General features: G+C 36.5%; 1 non-coding gene and 1 pseudogene across 1 annotated transcript; both read left to right on the plus strand.

Annotated features, from left to right (window-relative positions):
- Positions 1 to 9,184: 9,184 nt before the first annotated feature.
- Positions 9,185 to 9,318, plus strand: LOC126961913 (small nucleolar RNA SNORA70). The gene has a single exon (XR_007728493.1). It is a non-coding gene; the product is annotated as a small nucleolar RNA SNORA70 (small nucleolar RNA).
- Positions 9,319 to 9,325: 7 nt separating this feature from the next.
- Positions 9,326 to 9,739, plus strand: LOC126960692 (60S ribosomal protein L10-like; annotated as a pseudogene).
- Positions 9,740 to 22,660: the final 12,921 nt, after the last annotated feature.

The following is a 22,660-nucleotide window of genomic DNA, read 5'->3' on the forward strand; positions in this document are numbered from 1 at the left end:
ATCTACTATACTAAACTCATAAAATATCGGGAGAAGAACTATATCTTAGTTTGCCTACAGTCTTTATGGCCTAAGAAGATGCACTGCAATTCACCAGCAGTGAAACAAAAAAGGTGGGAGGAAGAGAGAACAGTCATTTCATAGATGCAGAAAAAAAATTATCTTTCATCCTCTTTTCAAACTGATGAATATTTTCATGAAAAATGTCTCTGGCTCTGATCAACTATATGTTATTAATATTCTCATTGTCTCCTCTATATTCACATCTAAGCTTACATGGCAAATGTTGAATCACTGAAAGAAAAGGAGAAGCCACCTCTCTTAGCTTCTCTGATGGTTCAATAGTTAAGACTAAACAAGACACTGTTGGCTGCCTGCTGTCTCTGAATAATTTCTTCATTCTTTATGACTGCAGAGTTCCAATTTTGCTGACATTTTCAAATCCTTCTCTCCTTCCACATTGTACAGGGTAAATCCTGGCTAATTTAAGCCAATCATAGTAATTTTATTCCTTTTTCCAGTGATTGATTAGAAGATTATGTGACCCAATGTTGGTTAATTAGAAAGAAGAGGAATTCAACAGGGAGGCTTCAGAATGGTGCTATAATCAAGAAGAAATATAAAGAAGTAAACCACCATAATGCTTCCATTACTAGAACACGGGTAACCATCTTGTGTTCATGAGGGAGTGCTGACCTGAGGTTGGCAGAGATAAAAGTCATAAACATTCTGGACCTCCATGACATCACTGAGCTATAGAATTTCCTAAAATTGAAGTAGTCCAGCATTGGGACTTGTTTTAAAGTAACAAAATAGAATTTCCTTATTGGTTGTGGCATTTAAATTATGTATGTATTTATTTTACTTTCAGCATCCCAGATATACTCATAATTCTTTATCCTTCTCATTTTCAGTTCCCAATTTCTGAAAGTACTTCTTTTAGAAACATTGCTCAGATTTTAAAATCATCCAATCCATTCTCATATATGTAGGGGCACCTTGAATTAAGCTATTGATTCAGAAAGTTAGTTAAAATTCCAATGTTTTCTAGGGAGTCTGACTCAAAAGCATCCTTTAACATGGAATGGTTTGCCATATTGGCTCAAATTCAACTAGCTCCTTAAGACAATTTTATCCAGAAGAGGGAAGATTCCATATAAAGGAATGGACAGGAAAGAGTGAGGAAATGGGAACTCCGTTAGGGGCTCTTAGAGAAAGAACAGCATGAGGGCTAATGGGTTATGGGAGGGTGGACTCCCCATCCATTTTTTTATTCTTAAATGTGAACATAACCAAAGGATCACCACGTCATGAGGAAATTGAAACCAGGAATAGAGAGAGAATTAAATTTTTTAGTAGTTGTGCAAAGAAAGATGAAGAGTGAAAGAACCAAATCCTCACCACTCTTTCTGAAAAGGTAAAGAATTCTTGTCTAAAGTTGATAAATCAGGAAATAAATGTATAAGCTAATTGTTTACCGAGTAAAACTCTTTTTGTTGTGATATTTGTGGGACTGCAGGCCTAAATATAGGTCATTCCTACCCCAACACATATGCTTTAAAAGCCCAGAAAATGCCAAGTAATACCCAGAACCCTATAGACAACTCACATTAAAGAGGCAGACCTAGTGAGGAGTTAGACCTTCCTAGAACACAGTAAAGAATGCTTACCAGCTAGTCTTCTTTATTTATTTATTTATTTATTTATTTATTTAGACAGAATCTTGCTGTATTGCCCAGGCTGGAGTGCAGTGCCATGATCTCAGCTCACTGCAACCTCTGCTTCCTGGGTTCAAGCGATTCTTCTGCCTCAGCCTCCCGAGTAGCCTGGATTACAGGTGCGTGCCACCACACCCAGCTAATTTTTGTATTTTTAGTAGAGATGGGGTTTCACCATATTGGCCAAGCTGGTCTCAAACTCCTGACCTTTTGATCCGCCCACCTTGGCCTCCCAAAGTGCTGGGATTACAGGCGTGAGCCACCGTGCCCGGCCTTGTCATTTTTTTATTCTTAAATGTGAACATAACCGAAGGATCACCACGTCATGAGGAAACTGAAAATCAGGAATGAAGATTATAAAAAAAAGAAACAAAAAAACTAATGGAGGAAGTATGTTTTGATAAGTAGAACTTTGAGAAACCTCTAATTAGAATATTCAGAAAATCAACATTTTTAAAGTAAAATAAGAGAATTGAGAGAATACTCAAATAATCTGAAAGTCTTTTCAAATATTAAAAATATAATTGCAAAAAAAATTAAATAGAAGGCCTTTTAAATCAAAGTGGCAAAAGTTTCCAGAACGTAGAGCAAAATACTATGAAAATACAAGCATAATTACAGGGTGAAAAGAGACCTGCAAGATAAAACTAGGTGTTGTAATGCCAGACAATTGATAGTTTTAGAAAAGAAGAACATAGAAAAAGTAGAGAGAAAATTATTGAGAAGATAATAGGGTACAATTTCCTAGAATTTAAAAAGGACAATGGGCTGGGTGCGGTGGCTCGTGCCTGTAAATCCTAGCACTTTGGGAGGCCGAGGCAGGTGGATTGCTTAGGTCAGGATTTTGAGACCAGGCTGACCAACACAGAGAAACTCCATCTCTACTAAAAATACAAAAATTAGCCGGGTGTGGTGGTGGGCACACCTGTAATCCCAACTACTCAGGTGGCTGAGGCAAGAGAATCGCTTGAACCCGGGAGGCAGAAGTTTCAGTCAGCCCAGATTGTGCCACCGCACTCCAGCCTGGGCAATAAACTGAGACTCTGTTTTACAAAAACAAAACAAAACAAAAATAAAAATAAAAAGAACAATTATTTTCACATTCTAGGGAGCAAGAAATTAACAAACATTTTTAACCTGGAAAGCAGCCGGTAGAGATTGGATTGGGAAGATGTAGGGCTCTGCAAGACAAGTATCCAAAGGAAAGAGGATTCCAAGCAACAGTTAGGATAATTGGTATGATGGGATACCCTGAGAATATAAGGGGCATTTTTTATGTGTGTCGAGAAGGAAAATAGGTTAACTGGAAACTACAAAAAGCAAAACAAAACCCAAAAATAAAAAGCAAAACCCTGAAACTTGTAAGATTGTGATAGAAAAGATAAATGGAAGATTATCATATCAGTTTGCATAGTGATCATTAAGATTATGATTGAAAAATGAAGATTATGTATAAGCTATCTATATAAGATAGATATCTAAACACATGTGTACATTTGTACATTTTGTTATACAGGTATATATACTCCAAGGATTACCGTATCATGAGGAAATAGAAAATAGAAAAAATATATATATATACACACACACACACATACACATGCAACTATATACATATAGAGAGATATACATACATATGTATGTGTATATAGATATACATATATAGCTATATATGTATAAATAATATGTATACAGCCATATATTTTTATAGACACTATATCTATATGTACATCGATATAGCTGCTGTTGAAATTTAGAAAAGTAACAAGTAGTATGACTAAAAGCAATATCATCTTTACACATTCTTAGGAGAATGGTCAAGCAGAGCAAATGCTCATCTTTCATTGTGGGAAGGCAAGGAATATCTGTAGTTGATAAATCAGTCTTAATGACTTTGAACTCCAACTCCAGTTTCCTCTGACAGAACGTAAGTATGTAAGGGTCTAACCCTAAATCCCTGAAGGAATTCAGAGGAATTATTTTCTAGAAGCTGTAACTGTATCAAGGAAAAGACTTCCATACTCTGGCATTTTTGGATCACACAGCTTATGGGGTAGAGCACAGTTAGTTACCTGAATGGAGAGTTGTCCAGCCCATGTAGAGACTTCCTAAGTAGGTTTTTAGTGACCAATTCTTTTTCATTTTTTTCTTTATTTTCTTCTTATATAATAATATTTGACACACAAAAGAATATGTGATGTGCATATAAGCTATGAAGCCAAATAAGGAACAAATATTGGTGAAATCATAGCCCATGTAAAAGCTAAAGAGCTGCTAATAAGTTGTAAACACTGTGAGTTTCTTTTCTATATCACATCTATTCTTCTTACCCACAGTTTATCACAATCCTGGATTCTGTAGTCATCCTTCTCATGCTTAAAAAAAAATACAGATTTACCCCAGGCACGTTTTCTGCTGGATAATATATTTAGTTTTTCTCTGTTTTGAACTTTATAAAAACAATATTCTTTGTATATTATTCTGAATTATGTTTTCAGTTATTCAATCTTGTATTGTAAGATTTCCCTGGAAAAGACCAGATAGTAAATATTTTAGCCTTTGTGAGCCATATGGTCTCTGTGACAACTACTCATCTCTGCTGTTGTAGCAGGCAAACAGCCGTAGACAATATGTAAACAAATGGGCATGGCTATGTGGTTTACAAAACCAGGTAGCCTAGGGGCCTGGCCTATCGGTTTAGTTTGAGTAAACCTACACTACAATGTACAACACAAGTGAGCAGGATGTTTGTCTTGTTGAATATACTGTTACTAGATGCAGTGTAGAAGCTCAATAAATACTCTTGAATAAGTAAACACATATATACATACATTCATCTTGGTGACATACTTCTCTGAATATTTCCTTGAGATAAATTATTAGAAGCAGAATTTTTGCACCAACGAGTATGCAGTCGTGATGTTTATTTCCAAGGCTTTACATAGCTCTTAAAAGTGTACCTTGTTTACTCACAGCAGTGACATGTAATAATGCCCATTTTCTCATGCCATTATCAAAATTAGCTATTATCAATTTCTGCTGCCCTTACCTTCCAAAATGAAAATAAATGAAACCTTGTTGTTTTATTTAACATTTTTTTTTTTTAATTAACAGTAAGACTGGACATGCTCTTAAATAGTTTCCTGGTGTTTTATTTTCTTCTTTGTGAAATAGATCTTCATATCCTTTGTATGTTTTTCTATTCGATTTGTTTTTGATGCTTCATAAGACTATTTGACTGTAATAGAAATTAACCCGATGTATATGTTAAAAGATGATGAGGCATCATTCAATATCTGAATTAAAAAGCTGAAGTTATTGCTTAGTATATTAAAGGAGAGTGATGCTGGTCAGGCACTGAGTGATGATTTTGTATAGGGTTTTTGGAAGGTGGTCAGGGATTAAGAGACTTCCAGAGGTGGAAGTAGGTTGAAATCCCTTTAGCAGAAGCCCGGTTACTTGTATGAGACTGTATTGATTGGTTTATATTCAGAAGTGCATTTACTGGAAAGTAAATCCCTGATGGGCTGAGTCAGAAACTCTGGGTCTCAGATTGGTTGGTTTACGAAAGCCTATTCACTGAGGTAACTTGTCTTTGATGTGTGGAACAGATACACAAAATGGATTCTTCTGACTACTTGCTAACATTGCTGAAGGAAATTCAGGTTTTTGTCATAAGAAAGTTTGAAGTTTTATATAAACACATTTATTACTGTTTTACTTTTTAATTCTTGAGTTTGATGTCATGTTTTTCATGAATGTCCTCCACCTCCACCATGGTTGTAAAAAATCAATTTTCTTCTGAAACATTCACAGTGGTGTTTTTATTGATGCATAATAGTTGTACATATTCATGGGTACATGTGATATTCTGATACATGCATACAATGTGTAATGATCAAATTAGAGTATTTAGGCTATCCATCACCTTGAACAAGTATCATTTCTTTTGTTGGGAACATTTCAAATCTTTTCTTGTAGTTATTTTGAAATATACAATATATTGTTGCTAACAATAGTCACCCTACTATGCTATTAAATGCTAGAACTTCTTACAAAAATTTTTATTTTAATAAGTTTTAGGTAACAGATGGTGTTTGGTTACATGGATAAGTAATTTAGTGGTCAATTCCGAGATTTTGGTGCACTCATCACCCAAGCAATGTACACAGTACCCAATGTGTAGTCTTTTATCCTTCAACCACCTTTTCTCCCGAGTCCCCAAAGTCCAATGTGTCATTCTAATGCCTTTGCATCCTCATAGTTCAGCTCCCATTTATGAGTAAGAACATATGATATTTGGTTTTCCATTTCTGAGCAACTTCACTTAGAATAATGGTCTCCAATTCCATCTAGGTTGCTGCAAATGCCATCACTTCATATATTTTTTATGGCTGAGTAGTATTCCATGGTATATTTTCTTGTTGATTGATGGACATTTGGACTGGTTTCATATTTTTGCAATTGCAAATTGTGCTTTTATAAACATGCATGTACAAGTTTCTTTTTCGTGTAATGACTTCTTTTCCTCTGGGTAGATACCCAGTAGTGGGCTTGCTGGATCAAATGGTAGTTCTACTTTTAGTTCTTTAAGGAATCTCCCCCACTGTTTTCCATAGTGGTTGTACTAGTTTATATTCCCGCCAGCAGTGTAAAAGTGTTCACTTTTCACCACATCCTTGATTGTGGCCGTTTTTACAGTAATAAGACGGTATCATATTATAGTGTTGATTTGCATTTCTTTGATGATTAGAGATATTGAGCATTTTTTTTTATATGTTTGTGGGATGTTTGTATATCTTCTTTTGAGAATTGTCTATTCATGTCCTTAGCTCACTTTTTGATGGGACTATTTTTGTTCTTGCTGATTTATTTGAGTTCCTTGTAAATTCTGGATATTAGCCCTTTGCCAGACGTACAGATAGTGAAGATTTTCTCCCACTCTATGGGTTGTTTGTTTTCTGTGCTGATTATTTCTTTTGTTATGCAGAAGCTTTTTATTTAATTAAGTCCCGTCTATTTCTTTGTTTTTGTTGCATTTGCTTTTGGGTTCCTGGTCATGAAGTCTTTGCCTAAGCCAATGTCTAGAAGGGATTTTGCAACGTTATCTTCTAGGATTTTTATGGTTTCAAGTCTTAGATTTATGTCTTTGAACCATCTTGAGTTGATTTTTGTATAAAGTGAGTATTTAGAATCCAGTTTCATTCTTTCATTTTTTCAAAAATATTTTGTCATCTGGAAATATATATATTTGGTATTATATCTTTTTAACTTCATATTTCATTGTGACAACAAACTTTTTTTAAATTAAACTTTAAGCTTTGGGATACATGTGCAGAACAGTTTAATTCTTCTACATGTGTCTTGCCAATTATCCCAGCACCATTTGTTAAATAGGTTGTCCTTTCCTCACTTTATGTTTTTGTTTGCTTTGTCAAAGATCAGTTGGCTGTGAGTATTAGGCTTTATTTCTGGGTTTTTATTCTGTTCTCTTGCCTATGTGCAAGGTCTATGTGCCTATTTTTATACCAGTACCATGTTGTTTTGATTACTATAGCCTCATAGTTTAGTTTGAAGTCAGGTAATGTGATGCCTCCAGATTCATTCTTTTTGCTTAGTCTTGCTTTCACTGTGTGGGCTTTTTTTGTTTTCATAGGAATTTTAGGATTTTTTTTTCTAGGTTCATGAAGAATGATCATGGTATTTTGATGGGAATTGCATTGAATTTGTATGTTTCTCTTAACAGTATGGTCATTTTGATAGTAGTGATCCTACTCATCCATGAGCATAGGGCATTGATATGGTTTGGTTGTGTCCCCACCAAAATGTCATCTTGAATTGTAGCTTCCATAATTTCCATATGTTGTGGGAGGGTCTCAGTGGGAGGTAATTGAATCATGGGAGTAGGTCTTTCCTGTACTGTTTTTGTGATAGTGAATGAGTCTCACAAGATCTGATGGTTTTATAAAGGGGAGTTCCCCTATACAAACTCTCTTGCCTGCTGCCATGTAAGACGTGATTTTGCTCCTCATTCGCCTTCAGCCATAATTGTGAGGTCTCCTCAGCCATGTGGAAGCATGAGTCAATTAAACCTCTTTCCTTTGTAAATGACCAAGTCTTAGATATGTCTTTATGAGCAGCGTGAGAACATGCTGATAGAATAAAGTGGTACTGGGTAGTGGGGCACTGCTGTAAAGATACCTGGAAATGTGGAAGTTATTTTGGAACTGGGTAACAGGAAGAGTTTCAAACAGTTTGGAGGACTTGAAGAAGATAGGAACATGTGGGAAAGTTTGAAACTTCCTAGAGACTTGGAAGACTCAGAACACAGGAAGATGTGGGAAAGTTTGGAACTTCCTAGAGACTTGTTGAATGGCTTTGACCAAATGCTGCTGTCTCAGATGGAGAAGAGGAATTTGTTGGAAACTGGAGCAAACGTGACTCTTGCTATGTTTTAGCAAAGAGACTGGTGACATTTTTCGCTGCCCTAGAGATTTGTGGAACTTTGAACTTGAGAGAGATGATTTGATTTAGGGCATCTGTTGCAAGAAATTTCTAAGTAGCAAAGCATTCAAGAGGTGACTTGGGTACTGTGAAAATCATTCAGTTTTATGTATTCACAAAGATATGGTTTGCAATTAGAACTTATGTTTAAAAGGAAGCAAAGCATAAAAGTTCAGAAAGTTTGCAGCCTGACAATACAATATAAAAGAAAATTCCATTTTCTGGGGAGAAATTCAAGCTGGCTGCAGAAATCTGCATAAGTAACAAAGAGCCAAAAGTTAATCCCCAAGACAATGGGGGAAATGTCTCCAGGGCATGTCAGAGAACTTCATGACAGCTCTTCACATCACAGGCCTCCCAGAGGCCTAGGAGGGAAAAATGGTTTCCTGGGCTGGGCCCAGGGCCTTGCTGGTTTGTGGAGTCTCAGGACTTGGTGCCCTGCATCCCAGCTGTGGCAAAAGGGGGCCAATGTACAGCTCAGACCATTGCTGCAGAAGGTGCAAGCCCTAAGCCTTGGTGGTTTACACACAGTGTTGGATCTGCAGGTGCACAGAGGTAAAAGAATGTCTTTGGTATTTTGATATGAATGGCATTGAATTTGTAGATTACTTTGGGTAGTATAGTTATTTTAACAATATTAATTCTTCCAATCTATTATTGTGGATGTCTTTCCATTTCTAGGTGTCATATTAAATTTCTTTTATTTGTGTTTTGTAGTTTTTATGGTAGACGTCTTTTACCTCCTTGGTTAAAACTTATTCAAGATATTTTATTTTTGATAGTTATTGTAAATGGAATAGCTTTCTTGATTTCTTTTTTAGCTAGTCAGTCATTCATGTGTAGAAATGTCACTGATTTTGTATACTAATTTTTATTCAGAAATTTAGTAAATTTGTTGATAAGTTCTAAGCGTATTTTGGTAAAGTCTTTTTGTGTAGGGCTCCCATAAGAATTTCTTCTTCCTGCAGCCAATTAAGCCAACTGAGTTCCTTTCCTCATGGGGGCCCAGTGTGCAATGGTTGCAAACAGCAGCTTCCCTGGTAGTGATGCAGACTGTTTGTTGTATGGGTTGCTCTAAGGGACCTTAGAGACAGTCCTTTCAGATGGATGTTCATGTTTCTGACCTTGCACTACCCCAGTGTAGGCTCCAAACAGGCATGCGAGGTGCCATTGGAAAGCCCCAGGGCACTGTGGCCAGGGTTCACATTGGCCAAGTTATGTCATTCCACACCAAGCTGCAGAACAAGGAGCATGTGATTGAGGCCCTGTGCAGGGCCAAGTTCAAGCTCCCCAGCCGCCAGAAGATCTACATCTCAAAGAAGTGGGGCTTCACCAAGTTCAATGCCAATGAATTTGAAGACATGGTGGCTGAGAAGCGGCTCATCCCAGATGGGTCAAGCACATTCCCAGTCGTGGCCCTCTGGACAAGTGGCAGGCCCTGCACTCATGAGGGCTTCCACTGTGCTGCCCCCTCTTAATACTCACCAATAAATTCTACTTCCTGTCCACCTAAAAAATATATATATATACACTTTCACTTCAATTACCCCTCTCTCTTATGTACTTTTAGTCTGTTATTTTAGGTTTATCCTGATTCCCTCAATAAACATTAGTATATTAAAAAAAAAAAAAAAAATTTCTTCTAGGGCAGGTCTAGTGGTGATGAATTCCCTCAGCTTTTGCTTGTCTGGGAAATACTTTATTTCTTTTTTATTCCTGAAAGATAACTTTGACAGTTATAGTATCTTTGACAGATTTTTCCTTCAGAACATTAAATGTATTACCCCATTCTCTCCTGACCTGTAAGGTTTCTGCTGGGAAATTTACTGTTAGTGTGATGGAGGTTCCCTTATATTTCACTTGATGCTTTTCTCTTATTGTTTATAGAATTCTCTTTTTATTTTTGACTTCAAAGTTTGAGTGTAATGTGTCACGGATATGAACTTTGTGAGTTGGATGTATTTGGGGATCTTTGAGCTTCCTTTACCTAGATGTCTACCTCTCTTGCAAGACTTGGGAAACTTTAAGCTATTATTTTGCTATACAGGTTTTCTATATCCTTGATCATTCCTTTGCCTTCTGGAACTTTCAAAATTTAAATATTTGGTTGCTTTATGGTGTCCCATATGTTACACAGGCTTAAAAAATTGGTTTTTACTCCCTCTTCTTATTTCTTTTTTTTTTTTGTCTCACTGGGTTATTTCAAAAGATTTTTTTTCAAGTTCAGAAATTCTTCTGCTTCGATGTAGTCTATTGTTTAAGATCTTGCTTGTATATTTTATTTCATTTATTGAATTATTGAGTTACAGGATTTATTTTAAAATAATATCTATTTCTTTGTTGAATTTCGCAGATCATAAATTATATTTTCTGCTTTCTTTGTATTGTTTATCCATGTTCTCTTATATCTTAGCTTCTTTAATGTCATTATTTTGAATTCTTTTTCAGGCATTACATAGATTTCTTTTTCTGTTGGAAGGTATTGCTGGAGAATTGTTGTTTTCCATTGCAGATGTTATCTTTCCTTTCTTTTTCATGTTTCTGGTGTTCTAACATCGATGTCTGTTCATCTGCTATGACAGTACTACTTCTAATAACACAGATTGTTTTTTGTACAGAATGATTATTTCCCACTGATGTATCTAGTGTTGTTTGGGTAGGGCTCTTTGGCTTTGATTCTGGGTGGATGCAATAGTCTCCATATGATTTCTCCTGTAATCAGTGTCAGTGGTACCTGAGTTCCTCAGTGGCCTAGGCTACAGTTGTTAGCAAAGGATGTGGTGAGGGTTTGCTGGGGACAGGAATGTCAGGTAGGCTGGTCCTTGGGAACCAGTGGTGGCAGCAGCAGGCTGGATATGCCAATTATGGGGCCTCCAGTTGGATTGTTCAAGTCCTGGTAATGGCAGTGGTGGGCCAGGTGGGTAGGTGGATCCTCAGGCCCCTGGGTGGCATGAGTGGCATTAACAATGGCAGCTATAACAGTGGGCTAACCCTTGGGTGTCTCTGTCCTCAGGCCCCTTAACGGTGCACACAGGTACAGGCTGTGGTGGGTGGGTTGTTTGATTCCCAGGTCCCCAGGTGGCATGCTGGGGCATTGGCAGTGCTAGTGGTAGATGAGGTAAGCTTATCTTCAATACCCTGGCTAGTGTGCATGGGTGCCAGCAATGACAGGCAGGGTGGATTAATCCACAAGCCCCCAGAGGATGCATGAAAGTACTGCCAGTGGAGGCTGCAGGCAGGGTCTTCATGTGCCCAGATTGCACATGCATGCCCTGGCAATGGATGGGCCAGGCCTGTTGTCAGGACCCCTGATTGTGCTCATGGGCTCCAGCTGTGGCAGGCAGGTGCGTCTGTCCATCGGTTGATGGTGCTCGAGTGCACCGTGTGTTGTGGGCAGGGAAAATTGATTCCCAGGCATCAGGACAATGAATGTGGGCAGTGGCAGTAGGGGCAGTGGGCAGGGTAGATCTATCCTCAGGCCCCTGGGTAGCTCCCGAGTGCGTCAGTCCCCAGACCCCATAAAAGCACCTGCCAGTGTACAGTGGCTCTGCTGCCTGCGGGTAGGATGAAGTGTAATCATTGGCAGCAGCCCCAGGCATGCTGCTCTTAGGATCTTTGGAACATGGGCTTTGGCAGCCTTTGTCCCAAGGGCAGCCTACTGACTGTGCTGCACTGCTGGTTCGTCGGGGTGTAGGACATTGTGTGGACTAAAGTGCTGGGCACCTCATCACACAGCTGGATCCAGCTGGCATTATGACGCTGCAGACCCCTGGGTGAATGTGATGGGATGTCAGCAGGGCTCCAGTAATGTGGAGGTACAAGGACTGTTTGGTCCCAGGGCAAGGTGTTGTCTGGTGGGGACTGGGTTCTCAAAATGGTGCCATGAGGTGGTTACTTGGGCCTTGAGAAGGTGTGTGTGACCAAGGGTGAACTTTCTCTCTGGAACAATGCCATCATATGGACTCCAGGTTGCTCCCTATACTAGTCTCAGGGAATGTGAGAGCTGCGAATCTCTTCCATGGCCAGGATTCTAAGAATTTGTGGTGGGAATAGGGGACCATTGGAAATCTCTTATCTCTTTCCTACCCTGGGGAGTTTCTCCTGGCTTCAAGCCAATTCTGGTCAAGCCGGCTGCTTTGCTTTACTCTCTTTCCATGTTTCAGAAGTTCCCTGTCACTTCCCTGCTGAACCCCTGAGTTCTCTCTTAGATACTCTATTTGACATGAAATTATGTGCTCCCTGATTTTATCTTTCTTTATGAAGATGGTGAGTGCCATGTACTTCTGGTCAGCTATCTTAAACCTAAGTCTCCTTCACAGTGTTTTAAAATTTAGATCGTTAAACCATTTAAATAATGTAATCATAATCCATCTGAAATTAAATTTTGGTGTAGGTGTTAAGTAGTCATTTAATTTCTTATTTCAAACTGAGTTGCCAATTTTCCAACTCACATTCACTGGATAACTTATACTTTCTTCTTTTATTTGGAGAACACAATTATTCAATTACAAAAACATGTGTGTGTATTTATTTCATTTTTAGAATCTTGATTTCCTATAAAAGCATCAATATTTTCAGTTACAAAGCTTTATAATATGTTTGAATAACTAAAAAGGGCAATCTCCATTTTATTTTTCAACAATGTCTAGCTTACTACTGAACATTTATTTCTCTACACAAAAATTTAAAACTTTTGGAAACTTCCTTTATTTGAAAAATATGGCCTGCATTTTTATTGTAAATGCATTAAATTAACGTTTCTTTGGGAAGGAGGAACAACATATTGTCTCCCCATCTGGAAAGATGTAAGTTTCTCAAATTACTCAAATCTTTTATTTTTCTAACCAAAGTTACACTTTGGGAGTTATAACCCTTTCAGACAATCTTTTTGAATGCATAAAACCTTCAGTTCTCAGAAAAAAAATACATATGCCCAAGCTCATAATATTTTGCATATTTCTAGAAAATAACAAATTGTCATAAGTCCATCAATGGACTCAAGATTAAAAACTGTCTTCTACATTCAAGTTTTGTAGTTTTCTAAGATTTTATTTTTTCTTATGGGGTCTACCTATTTTATATTAACTTTTTTTACATGTTAAGCATTTAGATAATAAAATTATTATTGTTTTTAAACATGTCATCATGACATGGTACATGCCTGGCCTCTTGCAGGCCGTCTAACTGGGTTCTTGGGCCCTTGGGAGCATGGGCTTTGGCACCCTTTGTCCCAGGGGCAGCCTCCTTACTGTGCTGTGCTACCTGCTCCTCAAGGTGTAGGACATTGTGTTGGCTAGACTGCTGGGGACCTGGTCACACAGCTGGCTCCAGCTGGCATTATGACCCTGCAGCTCTCTGGGTTATTCTATATTTCATTATTCTACATTTCATTATTATTAGCTGTGACTTCTCCAATCATCTAGCTGTGGAGAAAAATCACTTGCACCTCCCTACCTCCATTTCCTCATCCTAAATGTGGTGATGTTCAAGGTAACCTAACTTAGAACAGTCTTTCAAATGTTTATGTGACATATGAATTGTCATTATTAAAAATGGATTTTTTCCAGTTAGCTAATTGCTGTATGTGTTCATTTCCATTATTGAAAATATAATATTTTTTCAAATTAATTATTTTACTTGGCCACTTACCTAACTTTCTTAAAGAATTTTCAAGTTAAATCTCTTAAATTTTTTTTTTTTATTATTATACTTTAAGTTCTAGGGTACATGTGTATAATGTGCAGGTTTGTTACATATGTATACTTGTGCCATGTTGCTGTGCTGCACCCATCAACTCGTCAGCACCCTTCAACTCGTCATTTACATCAGGTATAACTCCCAATGCAATCCCTCCCCCCTCCCCCCTCCCCATGATAGGCCCCGGTGTGTGATGTTCCCCTTCCCGAGTCCAAGTCAAATCTCTCAAATTTTTAAAGTAGTATATATCACTTAAAAACAATAGTAATCTTGGCTCTCCCTTTTCAATATTTATACCTTTCATTTATTCTTTTGTTGCTTTTCATTGGCTAAAATTTGCAGAAAAATATAATGGTAGTAGATGTTTTACTTGGCTCTAATGTTTCACTATTAAATGTGGTTGAAGCTAATGGTTTTTTATTATAAGAGAATAGACTGCCATTCCTAAAAATAATAAGGCATTTTATTTTTGACCATAAATAAAAGGCAACTTTTATTAACTGCTTTTTTGGAAAATTCTTGGAATCATAATATTATCTTCCTTAAAATACATTATAATAAAATATATTAAAATAAAATATTAACAGTTCTGTTAATTGACTTGTAAACACTGGTCCTATAATTAAAATTAGACTAGTATGGGATATTACATTTTAATAATAGCTAGATTTGCATTATCAAGGCAGTAGGTATAATCTGAGTCATATATTTACATATAATTTTATTTATTTTTCCATACATCAGTTTTGATTCTGTCTCTGAGCCTTCATCCTGCCAGCTTGTGACCATTTGGAGGACTCATCCACTTCTACAGGTGTCAAAGGTCCATAGTCTAAGGAAGTGCTACATTCACAGATTGTCTACACAGTTTATACCTAAGACATTAGCCACTATCCTTTTTGATCCAGTGGCACTGTTCTACTTCCATGTCTCTCTGGGGACTTCAGAACATTTGCAAGCTGAAAACATCAGGTCAGTGGTTGTGTCTCTGTAGATAAACCTTGAATATATTTGTCTCTGGAACACTGCCAGGTGGCAGGCATTTATGATCCAGTATTCCCACTGCCTGAGTTTCCAGCAACCTGAAGATGACTTCCTTTTTCAGGAAAAGCAGCAAGAGCTTTGCTTCAGTTTCTTCCAGTTGGTGATGAAAGATATTGATATTCCATCATAACAAAAGGGCAAAGAAAGGGTATGTTTCCACCTTCAATTAGTGTAAATGTTTATATCTGATCTCACCAATGTATTATTTAGTATTTCTTTATCCATATTCATAATTCATAAGTGAAATTTGTCTGTAATTTTTTTTCTTGGTCTATCTTTGTCAGATTTTAATGTCAAGGTCCTAAATACATTTGAAAGTTCTATGTCATTTTCTATATTTTGGAAAACATTAACGACATCAGAATTATCTGTTCCTTGAGGTTTGATGGAACTTACCATCTGGATGTGAAGACTATTTTAGGTTTCAGTTTTGTTAAACTTCTTTTTCATACCACATTTTAATAAAATGTGTAACTCTATTTGTGCGTGGAAGCTAAATAGTCACTTGCGATCTACAGATCTTTTCCCACCAGTTCATTATGGCTTCTCTGGAAAGTTGTTACTTATCCCCTCTGACCCACTGGCTTATGGGACTGTCTATTGCTAATTAAATTGTTTTATGATTCCCATTCATTCAGCCAAACTTTCCTTATTACTTATTTTAATTGTCCCCACTACCACTTCCAATCCAATTTGCTGAATATTTATTCTTATAAGAGAAAGTGGTAGGGTATATTTTGAGCTGAAGAACTATATTCATAGCCCACATCAGATAATTGGAATTAACTGTACTACAGGAATTTCCTCTAAAACTATGCTGTAATTTAAATGACAGTAGTGACATTAGTCAGCTGTAGATTGCTGCTAGATTTTTAAATAATGAAATATAGAATAACAAAAAACATACTTAAAAATGAAACTAGATATAAAGACCAGAAATTGAATTCACTACTTGAGTTCTAAAAATTCTATTATTCTATTCTCTCATTTTTTGAAATACTTATACAATATGATTGATGCCTGAGGAAGGGCTCAAACAATAACTAAAACTAAAATAAAGTTTTCCATTTACTCAGGAAACAATTTGTAAGTTATAAAGCTAAACGACTTTTGCAGTTTTTATATTTTTTATTTCTAATGAAAATAGTGCCAAATTTCACCTTATTTCATGTTTTAGAGATATAGCTTTACATTGCTCAGATTACTAGAGTGCCATTATAATTATCTGTGAAGAAATTAGAAATTAAAATAAATCGTCTAATTATTATTGTGATATAATTGACATGTACATATATATCTTCAAATTGGATTACCTATATACTTCACAAAAGAACTAATAAACATTTTTTAAAGATTTTTCTCCTTTCATCAAAATCAACATGTTCATTGAGAAATATGACTAAGATAAAAGAGAATTTTCCAGAAAACCATGACTCTATATCATTCATCCAGATGGGACCATGTTGCAATTAGTAAAATGCCTTTTCCAAAGGTTAGCAACTCATCCCTGTAGAAAGAATCAAACCGGATTAAAACAAGTTTAGATTCAACAATCTGAGTCCTCAGCTAACATAAACAGAACACTCACATTTTCTCTATATAAGAAAACTGTTCAGTTTCACTGGTTTTCAGTTTTTATTGTGATTTTCTGTTTACTAAAATTCATGCATTGGAAATGTACTACTTTTGAAATTAAGAAAAATGCTGTAATAGAACCATCTGTTATTATACATATACATGTATATACATGTGTATGTATGTCTCTCTCTCTCTATCTATATAAATGTATTTGATTTTTTTCCTTAAATAAAAGCTCTGAAGATAGAATTATTGAATGAAAGTATATAAGCTCTTTTAGAATTCTTTGTTGATAGGGTTATTTGAATAATCTGTATTCTTATCTACTTTTCTTACAATTTTTTTTTCATTTGTGAGATGAGAATATTAAAACCTGCCCCTGTGTAAATGACTTTATCACATTCTCCTGACATTTCTAAGTGTTTTTGTAAATATTTCAGTTTGATGTCATTAGATGTATAGAGGCTTATAAACTTGATTCCTTAGTAGTTTGATTTTTTTCTTATTAAAAACATCCATCTTTGTCTCAGTAATATTTGTGTTTCTGCTTTTTTTTGTGAAAGGCAACTGTCAGACATATATTTTGTTCTTGTATTTTAAGACACGCTTCTTATAAATAACATTCTAATTAGATTTTGTTTTTTAAGAGGGCAGTTATCTTAAAAAATAACTGTTCTCATCAATTTTAATCAAGGTTATGTTTAGTCTTATTTTTTCTATCATCTTTTATATTTATTATTAGTATTATTGTTTTTTATTTTCCCTTTTTATACACTTGTTGGATTGATAAAATTATTTATATATATTTTTTACACTCTGATAATTTGGAATTTTCTTGTATGCATACGTTTTTGCCAGTGCTTGTCCTTATATTAATTCATATTTAAACCTCTGTTTCTTTGTTAATAGAACACAATGAACAATGCTTTTTCTCCTCCTTCTTCCCCAAACAATATAAATGGACAAGTTTTTTCTTACTTTAAGTTTATTATTATCAAGAATTTTTTTGTGATAGTCACATACCAGCTTATGATATTATCATCCATTTATTATGCTCACTGCTAACTAGCATCTTATATTCTTTACTCCTCAATCTTGAAATTCTGTTATACTGATGAACTTCAAGTTATTTCAATAAAATAAGCACATGAGTAGAATATTTCTTATTCATATTATGTACACACACACACTCACACAGAAGAAAAAGAATGTGAATGATGGATTGTGATGCTGAATTTGAAGTGCTTCCTTCCTCTTTGCCCTTCTCCAGGTGTAATAGTTTTCCATATCTGATACATATTTTCATATATAATGATATACAATATTATATCTTATAATTTCATTATAAATTATTTTATTGTATCCATTTATATACTGTTATATTAAATATATAATTTTATCTAGTATACACTATCAAATATATTTTAAATGTTTATACTATATAAATATATTTATATTTATAGTATATAATATACTATACTGTATACTGTCTCTCTCCATATATATGTATATATTTCTCTTGCTTTCTGTCACAATACTGATTGCAGGAACCATCTCTGGATGCTGTATAGACATATATATGGAGAGAAAGAGAGTACATAGTATAGTTACTATACTACATATGCATATGTATATACATATATATGGAAACAGAAAGAGACGGAGAAGCTTAGAAATACAGGGCATTAATGACCCTGGTGGTAACCTTCAACCAGTGGGGCATAAGGGATGGTGAATAATTCTGGGCTGCATTCTGTATGCTTCTTAGAGGAGCCAGCAGAGTTGAGGCCCCGTTGCTCACAGCAATGACTTTAATAGCATATTTTTTGTTAGTCTTTCTGCTTTCTGTTTCTACAATAATCCACAGTCACATGTAGCTACCAGGTCATTCATGTTCTTTCTGTTCCCTCACTCATGTTTTCTGGGATTTCATGGCAAATAAAATCCTTCACCCAAGTTCCAGTTTAGGCTATCTTTTGGGAGAACCCAAATTAAGATACTGGGCTTGATTTCAAGTAAAAGAATAAATTTAACTGCTGTAATTAATCAGTATGTTGAAGTTGTTTATCTTGTAATAGTCAGCAAGACCAAAGGGCCATCCAAAGTGGTAGGAATCTGAGGTGACAGCTAATAGATACCATATTCCTAGGGGCAACATAGACAGACAACCAACTAGGGTACTTCTTAACTAATAACCAGAAAAGGACATTACTACAGAAGAGAAGGGTATGTGTACACTGTGCCTAGTGATTACATAGGAAAATAGCCATCTCTTACTCAGTTTCTAGATCTTAGATGTTCTCAGGTGCAGGTTCCATAGATTAAAGGGAAGACTGGCTTTCTTTGAGGAAAAACCTGCAATGCCACCACCAATATTAAACACATTTATACTCCTCCAGAGAGGCCTCTAGTCATTTACTAGAGTAAGAGTATACTAGGCAAAGAAAGTCACCCAGACATTTGAGAGCTGTTGAACACAGGTCCTGAGGTGACACTAATACTAGGGGACATGAAATGTCAATGTGGTTCAAAGTTAGGGTGAGCCTTGTAAAGACCATGTGATAAATGGGCTGCTGGTCTAAGTTCATTTCATAGAGGGCTCAGTTAGTATATTGATCTACTCTGTGGTCATTTTCTCAGTCACTTCCCTGTGTGTGTAATTGAGATAAATATACTTAGCAACTGGCAGAGCCCTCAGGTTGTCCCATATCCTGTGGAGTAAAAGATTGTATTAGAAAAAGCCAAGTGGAGAGTTCTGAACCTGGCTCTCCCAGAAATATAGTAAATCAGGTGAAATACTATATCCTGGGTTTAATAAGAGAAATTAGACCTCTCTTGGAGAGCTAAAGGTTGCAGAGTTAGTAAGCCTAATCCTATTCTCACTCGATTCACTTCCCTGTGAAAACCATTAGAATTTTGGTGGATAATGGTGGACTACAGAAACTTAACCCAAGATTTGTTATGCAAATGGATTCCTTACTGAAATGAAGATAATCTCTGTGCCTGGTATAAGGCCACAGATCCGATGATGATATATTTTTAAATACTAAAAATAGAAATTACCAAAGGCAGTTTTTGTATGGGAAATACAGCAGTACACCCTCATTCTTACTCCAGAGCTATGTTAATTCTCTTGCTTTCTGTCACAATACTGATTGCAGGAACCATCTCTGGATGTTCCGTTGAATATTACCATTATCAGAGTGCTTTGAGAATGCCTGCTTTACTGACATGGGGTCCTGAATAACATCATCTTGGGCTGAGGGACTCATTTTATTCAGCAGTAGAAGTGTGACAGAGGGCACATGACTGTGCGACTCTTTTTTTTCTACCATAATTCATATTAAGGGACTAACTAAAGGCTCATCTAAAAAGCCAGTTCAGGATGATACACTTCCACAGGTAGCTCTGTTCTCCAAAATAGTCTATATACAGTAAATATTCAATAATGTTATGTGGTCTCCAATAGCTGGACTCTAATAGCCAACAACATGGGTCTGGGAACAAAGAGTGGAAATACAATTGGTGTCCTTCATTAAAACTCTTAGTAGCCCACTTGCAGAATTTATGAGTCCCAGCTCCACCATTTTAGGTTTTGCTGGATCAGAGGTCGCAGATTCCAAGGACAGAGTAAGTGATCAACCAACCTGAAGCTACAATTACAACTCCGGTCACTTTGGGATCCTCATGCTGGTAGGGCAACCCTCAAAGAAAGGAGTCAGCAGCCAGGAGAAATAACCATAATCATCATGAGTAGCTAGAGATGCTGTTACAGGGAGCAGGGACAGGGAGGCACAATCTAGAACTTGGGTTCAGTGGGATCACCTTTTGGTGCTCCCATATCAGTGACAATATCAACATGCAACTGCAGCAACCAACCAGAGCCAGCAAAGGTACTCAGACCCTAAGAGATGAAAGACAGGGTCATCTAATCTTGCAAGACCCCAGAGCAGCTAAAGGGCTGGCTGAGGGAAGAAAGCGGGGAGTGAAGAGGGAGAGGACAAAGTCTAGTGTTGATCCTGGTACTAGCTGTGCAGTGGGATGTTTGCTTGTCCTACTACGTACTATGTATTTGTTAGGGATTATGCTGGCCACCTCTGAATAGGTGACAAAGTTTATCAGGTAGCCTCTGTAGATCCGAGTCATGTGAAGGTGAATCAACGCAAATGCTTTTCATGTCCTCCATTCTTCTCCTGGACCCACTTCTGACTTTAACTATGGCTGTGGTGAAGAATCTGTGTGCATGCTGCCTGCACCCCACCTCAATCACCCTCTGTTCCTCTCTCTGCTTTTCTGCCTTAGGATTTTTTCTTTCTTTCTTCTTCTTCTTTTTTTTTTTTTTTTTTGGTAAGAAACAGAAGCCCTTTTCAGCCCCAGATACAGGCAGGCACAGCTGAGAAACACAGGAGAGTTAACACTCCTAGCGACAGCTCTCAGGCAGTGGCGGATGGCAGCTGGTATGTGTGCGCTTTTTTTTCCCTTCAGCTCTGAGAGTCATCCTCACAGCTGCAACCTACATTGTGGACTCTGTATTGGATTTTCTCCCTTTCCATCTTGCTCCTCCTGCTCCTTCACTTCTCTTTCATTTTTTCCAACTTTATTGAGGTATAGTTAACAGATAAAAATTATATACATTCAAAGTGTGTACTGTGATGTTTTAATATATGCGTACATTACGAAATTACCACAATCAAGCTAATTAACACATCCATCCCCTCACATAGTGTGTGTGTGCATGTGCATGTAAGACTAGTTACGATGTATTGTCTTGGCAAATTTCAGGTATATAACACATTGTTATTATTTAACTACAGTTACCAAATTTTGCATTAGATCTCCACAACTTATTCCTCTTATAACTGGAAGTTTGTACCCTTTGACCAACAGCTCTTCATTTTCCCCACGCCCAAGCTCTGGTAACCAGCACTATTCTCTATTCAACTATTTAGATTCCACATATAAGTGAAGTCATGCATCATTTGTCTTTGTGTGTCTAGGTTATTTTGCTTAGCATTCTGTCCTCCAGGTTCATCCACATTGTCACAAATGGCAAGATTTCCTTCTTTTTTAAGGTTAAATAGCTTTCCATTAAAAATGCCACTGTAAAATTCCAATTTCACATTTTCTTTATCCATTCACCTATTGGCAGACACTTAGGTTGTTTCCATGCCTTTCTTGTAAACTACCTGCATCCAAGCACTTTTCACCATTTGTGGGGAGCCCAAACTAAGACACTGAGTTTACATTTTTCTTGACAAAATTAGCAGTATTTACCCCATTGGGATTAAATCATTTATTCCTCAGCCACTTCTCAGAGAAAGCATGAAAATATCAAAATGTGATTTGAAATGAATAAGTATAATTTGAGTATTTATTCAATGAAATCTTATTTGTTTTTGTTTTGCAAACTCATAAGAAAAAGAGATTTTATCGGATGAAAAAATACAAGAACTCTGAACGGTACACCAATACAAGATTGTCACTTGTAAAATGAGAAATATGATCATGAGTCACACATATTCCCTTGTATGATGCTATTGCGATACAGCAACTAAAAAACACCAAGTAATGTCAATCTTGAGCCTCTGTCTCAAGGCTGCTTTTCATTGTTTGGGCTACTCCTATTTTTGTCTACATTTTCTTTGTTCCTCTCTTTCCAGCAATCCATACTGCCTATTTTTCATATTCTGTTTCTCTTCTCTCTTTTTCTTTTAATAGAATATTTCTTTTGACATTGAATAGCTGTCATTTTGCCCCTTCTCATTCAGCTTATAAATAATTGTGTTATCTGAGGATTTTGTAATTCAGATTCCCTTTCTCTAGAGGTTTCTTGAAGTACCGGTGCTCCCCCTTTTTTAAGATTGGTACAGTAATTTTCAGGAAAATCTGACTTGAAGGGACTTTTTCAAATCCAAGATTTCAGTTGGTACCTAAAGATCCTCTGAGTACGTTCTTCATTTCTCAGTGCATTGTTAATGAAGCGTTAGCCCTTAAATAATTTTTTAACAAATTAGAATCTAAAAAAAAAATGATGAATGTTTTTTTGGAAATTCTTAACCTCAAAGTATTGAAAGCCAATTTCAGATCCAGAATTCTGTAACATAAGAACCTAAAAGCAA

Source organism: Macaca thibetana, chromosome 8, assembly GCF_024542745.1.
Source record: "Macaca thibetana thibetana isolate TM-01 chromosome 8, ASM2454274v1, whole genome shotgun sequence".
NCBI lineage: Eukaryota > Metazoa > Chordata > Mammalia > Primates > Cercopithecidae > Macaca > Macaca thibetana.